Source organism: Lactuca virosa, chromosome 6 (genome assembly GCF_052849685.1).
Source record: "Lactuca virosa cultivar CGN04683 chromosome 6, Lactuca_virosa_CGN04683_v6, whole genome shotgun sequence".
Taxonomy (NCBI): domain Eukaryota; kingdom Viridiplantae; phylum Streptophyta; class Magnoliopsida; order Asterales; family Asteraceae; genus Lactuca; species Lactuca virosa.
The window spans coordinates 118,252,495-118,259,891 of NC_136431.1; positions in this window are offsets into that span (position 1 = coordinate 118,252,495).

A 7,397-nucleotide genomic window follows, 5' to 3' on the forward strand; every position below is an offset into this window, starting at 1 on the left:
ATACAAGCCAAACATAAATGATTTTAACAAGTTTAAAAGTTATGCAATTGATACAGTCAAACGATTTCCATGTTTTATAAAATATTTAGATATTTTATCCCTTTTGTACTATGTTGAGCATAAGGGACACTTTTACTTTGGAAACACAATTGCATTATTTTTAGAACAATTTACAAGCCAAGTACATAACATTTCAAGCAAACAAAAATGGGTTTAGTTTGGGAAATTCAATACATAGCTCTTACCGATTCAGATTACATACATGGGTAAACATATAAATTATGAAAGATTTAGTATATGATATACATCACTACTAGAATACATCATTTAATAATTATTTAAATATAATTATTACCATATACCTTATACAATGGGATCAAATACAAGAGAACACTACAGAATTACACGTAAACTAGATTATATAAAATTGTGAGACTCTACTTCAAAACTATACCCTTAGGTGTACTGAATTAAATCCTATCATAGTATAACCAGAGTTTCCTGGAGGGAGAGTGTGAGATTTGTGAATAGATCTATTCGGGACTGATAATCCCACACCTGAATTGCCAGCTACAGTTAGGCAGGCATGCCTGAGGTGACAAATGTCATGTAACCGACACTTGAAGAACGTCGTAAAGGTCACTAAGTCATATCAATCATGGTTATACGATTCACAATAAGTATAAACTAATATATGTTTACGAGATTTCATTCTTCATTAGTTTTATTTTAATTAATAAAACATACTATACATACTGGTGGTAGCCAGGGTTTTCAAACAGAACATACTATACATACTGGTGGTAGTCAGGGTTTTCAAATAGAACATACCATACATACTGGTGGTAGCCAGGGTTTTCAAACAGAACATACTATACATACTGGTGGTAGTCAGAGTTTTCAAACAATACATTCTATATGATGATTTTCATACAGAGTTCATTATACAACATATCTATTAGTAATCAAGCATACAAACTGATATGTTTCATTCGCTACAACAAGATACAGTAACAAACAATTTAGTTAATTCTATGATTTCTTAGTTTATGCATCAGGGTTATGTATGAAGAATATTCGATAGACTATGGAATGTGTGATTTCCGCCTCATTTCCTGTTCCTTGTTTGGTTGTGGACTTAGGGCAGATTCACATAGTCAACTGTCTGTTCGATATATGTTTATACATGGCCAGTATGGATTAAGTGATCATAGAAAGAACTGGAACTATCACACTTTCACTAAAGAAAATATTGTATTTTCTTGGAAACATGCGAACATTTTTACAGAGTCATCAACATGTTTTCATTACAAAAACATCGATTATGAACTTACCGGCTTTATGCTGATACTCTTTCAAAACTGCTTGTATTCTCAGGATATCAGTAGATAGGTACCTCCTGGAGTTTTGGGAAGAGGGAGCGTATAGAGTCACGTCTTTCTGTTTTGATTATACTTTTGATGTATAAAAACAAGAATTAAACAGATGTAAACCCTTTTCATATATTTATTCAATGTAATGGTTGTGTTTACTATGATTGTTATGATACAATTGTTGTGATACTACACATGACGTCATCCACCCCCGAATGTTTCCGCCGTTCCGGTTTGGGGTGTGACAACATATCACAAAAATCTCATGTATTTAATTTATAAAAAACACAACTCCGTAATTGATTGATTAATAATCTAGGATCCTCAAAACATAACTCTTTCTCTAGTGTGTACAATCTAGCTGATGCCCTCCCGCGATCCCGAGAAAAACCTGAAACACATAACACATAACACATAACACATAACACATAACACCGTAAGCACGAAGCTTAGTGAGTTCCCCAAAATACCACATTCAATACATTAGCCACTCGAGTTTATAACTCTGTAAGACCCTCCGGTCAATGTGTCTTAGTGGGACCCTCCAATCCCACTACTCTGATGGACCCTACGGTCCTAACTCTGTAAGCTCTGAGTAATACACAACATAAATCACAAAGAAATAATGCATGCTATCACAATACACATATAAGCACATAATACATCTCAGTCACACACAAATACCACTCATGGTAAAGTATAGTGAGAAGACTCACCTCGAGGCACGCAAGCAATTATCCCTGTACTCGAATCTCTAACTAGCCACCGACTAACACATAGGGTAAATATTCTCTAATTAATACTCGATTCTCAACTCTAAGTAAACCAAAGGTTACTCTTTCTCTCTCTAACTCCAGAAGTGGGTAAAAGACCATTTTACCCTTCAATGGTCTCCATTACTCAGGTTTGACCAACTAGAAGTCAAACTCGAGTCAACAGTCCTTGTTTGACCCGACTCGTCGAGTACACTCATGCAACTCATCGAGTCCCCTCTTTTCCTCAGAATTCTCAAGAAAGTCCAGCTTAGCTTGTCGAGTTGACCCCCAACTCGCCGAGTTATCGCATGATCAAACTCATCGGGACAAACTCTAACCGACTCGTCGAGTCAGGCCACGGACTCGATGAGTCCCTTCAGTTTGTTTTCTCATTCAGACGTTTTAAGGCAGATCTACTACCTTAAAATCTAGATCTAGCCTCCGAAGGCTCGACTGTCACGTAAAGCTTCAATCTTTACGTTCATGCATGGAGTACTTGCTCCATAATGTCAATACAAGCTCTAACAAGGTTGCATGCTCAAGGTCTTGTCTCTAACTCAATAAAGTTCGGGCGTTTGGGCTCACAAAGCCTCCTACAACTCAGATTTGAGGTTTCAACCTCAATCATGCTCAAAAATCACAATGACACCAAAAAGAATGGGAGAAACCCTAGAAATTCCCTAAACCAAAATCTTCATAAGGAAATGACCAAGTTAGCATCTTTTTACCTCCAACTGAAGCAAAACTCTGAAAAACCTCTAGATCCAAAGCCTCCTCTTGAACCAAGCTTTGATGCTCTCCACTTCTCCTTCAACAATGCACTAAAATCCACAAGATTAGCCTCTTTCTCACTCTCTAGCTCAAATGGACGATTAGGGTTTCTCTCAAGGAAGTAGGGTGACTGGTGAGGCGCAAATGGGGCTATAAGTTCCCTTATATAGGTCCCAACCCTGAGAAATTAGGGTTTCTCTGCCCAGCACCTACTCGGCGAGTCGGCTCTCTGACTCGTCGAGTTCATTCATTAATCCCACGTGGACACCCGACTCTACTCGACGAGTTGGACTCACAACTCGCCGAGTGACTCCATAAATCTCAGATTAATCACACAATAATATACCTGAAAGTCAGGATGTTACATAAGGTAAGTTATCAGCTATCCCTTTGTCATAGACATCATGTTGAACATTAGATACATATCGTAATCAATCTCATTAGGTGTTCAACTTTCTGTAAGGCGCCTTAGATGTCTAACGTTCGACACATAAGAGGAACAAATCTCATCTTGATTACATAAGCCTCTTACACACTTCACACCATACTTGAGAATGGCTTTTATAACTGCCGTTTAAGGATCAATATTTGACCATATCAAAGCATAACATTACCTACACTTAAGACCCACTATGTATCTCAGGTGTTAAGGATACAAAGATAGTACCTTTTATCAAGTATCATTCATGATAGTGATCAGTGAGGCGATCCTGATGCGGGTCGGTTCAATACCAGTTCTCTGGCAAGTACCTATGAATCTTGGTTACAACCACTTGCCTACTTTCATCTGGTGAGATTCAACTAATCCAATTCATATTAGTCTTATTTCATAATTACCCCCACAACTATAACTGACTATGAACTTTTAGAATAATAAGATTATTCATGGATTAAATATGTTAATATAGAATACAATAAGTATTAATGTGATGATCATATCCCCGTATATCAAAACATTATATAATAGTTGTTGTCACAATGATCCAATATCCAAATACTAAATCCAAATTGAAATCCCATTTATAGAATAATAAAGTCTTATGGCTGAAATGTGACTATTCATACTTAGTTCAAAAAAAGGACTTTATCAATGGGCTTGGCTAAATTTAATTTGTGTGAATTTTGCAAATACTATCATCTCCATATTTGACCTTACTCTAAGCATAATTCAATATTTTGTTGATCATGATTGGTGTTATTTCGTGACATAGAGTCTCTTAGCTTGATTAAGTATACTCTCGAAATCACAAAGATTTATATGTGATCCTTGAATGACAGAAATCAATATAGTTTTTCAATAAACTCATTTATCCAACCATATTTGATTTCAACTTCTAAAGTAGTAGTGTAATCGTATTTTGTAGTAGACTGTTCTATCATGTTTTGCTTGGACCTCATTCCAACAAAACTTATTCTTCATTCCATAATGAAGTCAAAATCCAATTATAATTTATAATTATATCTATTAGTTTTGAAGTCAGAATCTTAGGTAGTTCTTTACATGAGGATATTCTTCTAAACTGATTATCTCGTACACATTTGCACAGTTCTTCTTAAGCACTTTTAGAATGTTCATATAGTCATCCAGTGACTAACCCATTTATTTAATTGGTATCTTATGATATGTTCGTAACATAATAACAAACATAGTCTTTGTGTATAATATGACATATATGATAAATTCATTTGCCAAGCAAATAGAATATAAATCATTTCATCTAGATCAAAATATGAGCTAAATCCTTTTGAGGCTAGCAAAAACTTACTACCATGTGGAAATACCAAGATCCTTCCAAAGGAATCTTGTATCTTGATCTCTTTCAAGATATTGTCAATGTATGCATAAAATATTTTAACATTCATTTTATCAATTTTTGTAGATTTTACATTCCAAGAATTTATCTTATCCTTCCTAAGTATTTCATCTTAGAAGTACATTCCGAGTCAAGGTGCAAAAATCTGGCATGGCCAAAGTGTGATTTCTCATGATTAAGTACATCTAATTTCATACAAGATTAGGAATATCACTATGCTCCCACTACTTCTTAGTAAACACACATGTTCTCTTCATTTTGATATAAAAGCATACCTTGTATTTTCATATTAAAATGATGATTATAAACATGTGATGTTTGCTTTATACATCCATAAATAGATCTAAAGGTTTACATATTTTGGCAGGATAACTAGGATTAAGCAAACCTCCAGGCTAAGATATCTAGATATCTTCAAGTAGATATCCATTAAGAAAAGAGGTTTTTCTTGAAATTTATTTGCGATATCTCATATTAAGAATATGTAGTTATGGTAAGTAATATCATTGTTGATCTAATCATAGCTACTTGAAAAAAAGTTTAAATCATATTCAATGTCACGAGTATGATAAGGATCATAGTTAATGACATGAGTATGATAAAATCCTTTTATAACAAGTCTAGTTAAATACGTATAGATATCCATGTAATGTATTCTTTCTAGAAGAATCACTTACTCCTTCTAGCCCATACTTACATGGATTACATCTCACGTTCATGACTCTAAGTCATTTATCAGATTCAAGATCTAATATAACATTTTGGTAGTTAATGGATTTGCTCGAAACCATCAAGAAGAACTCATCAATGAGAGATTCCAAAATTCTCAAGTCAAAGATGATTTCTACCATTAATGTAAAGAGTTTGTGTTTATGAATAACTATTATTCATGTTCAACAATTCCTTGTTGAAACTAGTGCCAACTGCTACTACATCAGGCTATTGTTCTTGAGCTTCTTAAAGTTCCATGTGCCTCCCACTTGCTTTGTCATTAGAAGCTTGATTTTTATTAACTCAACTTTCATATGAATAAGAGAACTTATTCTTGATGGGCTTGTATATAATAATCTAAATAACCTTTTAGAGTATTCTACAAATATGTAATTAGTAGCTTTGGGTTTAGAAGCTTTAGTCCAACATAGGCTTTAAATCCACAAAACATTAAATAAGATAAGGATGGAGCCTTTCTGTACAAAATATTATAAAGAAAATGTTTTATACACTCTTTAGTTGGTATTTGTATTCAAAGTACAAGTGATAGTGTTCTAGGTGTTATCCCAAAGAAATAAAAGGAGGACATTTCTACCGATTAGAAGGTAAATCATATCAAGTAAGATTTAATTCATTCTTTATTATCACTAAGGCTTTAGATGGTATTATTGGTTTGGATCTCAACTTTATATTTGAAAACTTCAACAAAGATTTCTCAATTATATTTTAACATGTAAAATATAATTTATAACTACCATAGTTGTTTATAAAGTTGATTTGGTATCTTATGCTAAATCTTCGACATTTATTATAAAAGAAGTCATACATCACACTATATAGTTCCTTAATCATTATTTTCTGTACATTCTAGTGAAAATACCATTAGGAATCTTTAATATATAGTTAAGATTCACATATGTCAAATAAAGTACATTATTGCCTTCAAAGATCCGTTTTTTGAAGTTGGAATATGTGTATTTAATTTATATAATAAATATAACAATGTCCTAGATAACTTTGATTTAAAACAGTTTAAGTCAAAAGGTGTTTGCGTATAGAACTTGTTATTTATAAAAAAATGATATTTACTTTACAATTCTAATTAGGAGATCTAGTCTCATAAACATAATTTCACTCATTTCCGAATACGAAGTTGATCATTATGAAAAAACGATTTAAGTAAATAGTCAATCATTCACAAATTAACAGATACATATATTTAGACATTCTAATTTTAAAACATACATTGTTCCAAAACAAACATTATTTTACAATACAAGTACATTATGTTCCTAGCATAATTAATAAACTAAACTCAGAGAGATCAGTTCCAACTTGATTGTGCTCAACTGGTTACTCTTCTGTAAATATCTGAAAGCCATTTACAAATATTAGATAAATTATAAGCACCAAGTACTTGAGTGTTATATGATAAGTATGAGTTCTATCTAGTAGATACCCGAAGTACTAGTCTCTCAATACTTTCTTCTCAGATAAGATGGACAGTTCATCTTCCAGTGTCATGTTTCTCCATAATAGAAACATGATTAATCTATGTGCGTCTTATTGGATCTCTTGGGCTTAAAGATGACCTTTCCTTGAACCAATGGGCTCTTAGAGCACATATGGTCACTCTCTCCAACTTTGAAATCTTCTTTTGTTTGATCTTGAAGGTTTGTGTCGATCGGATACACCTAAAGTAAAACAAACTAGAACAATGTTACTAATCACTTAAAGAACAGAAAAGTAAATAATACAGAGGATTCACCAAATTGTCTTTCATCAATAAAGGGGTTGTCACAAAGACGATAACGACACCAAACTGTGGGTTACATTAGGGTTTCACCCTAATGTTGAATATATACTAATCTATACAAGTGTATCCCTTGATTGAAGGGATTGTATCTAATCTATACTAAGATCCAATCCTTATCACAAAGATATCAGATCTACTATCTATTCTATATTTATCT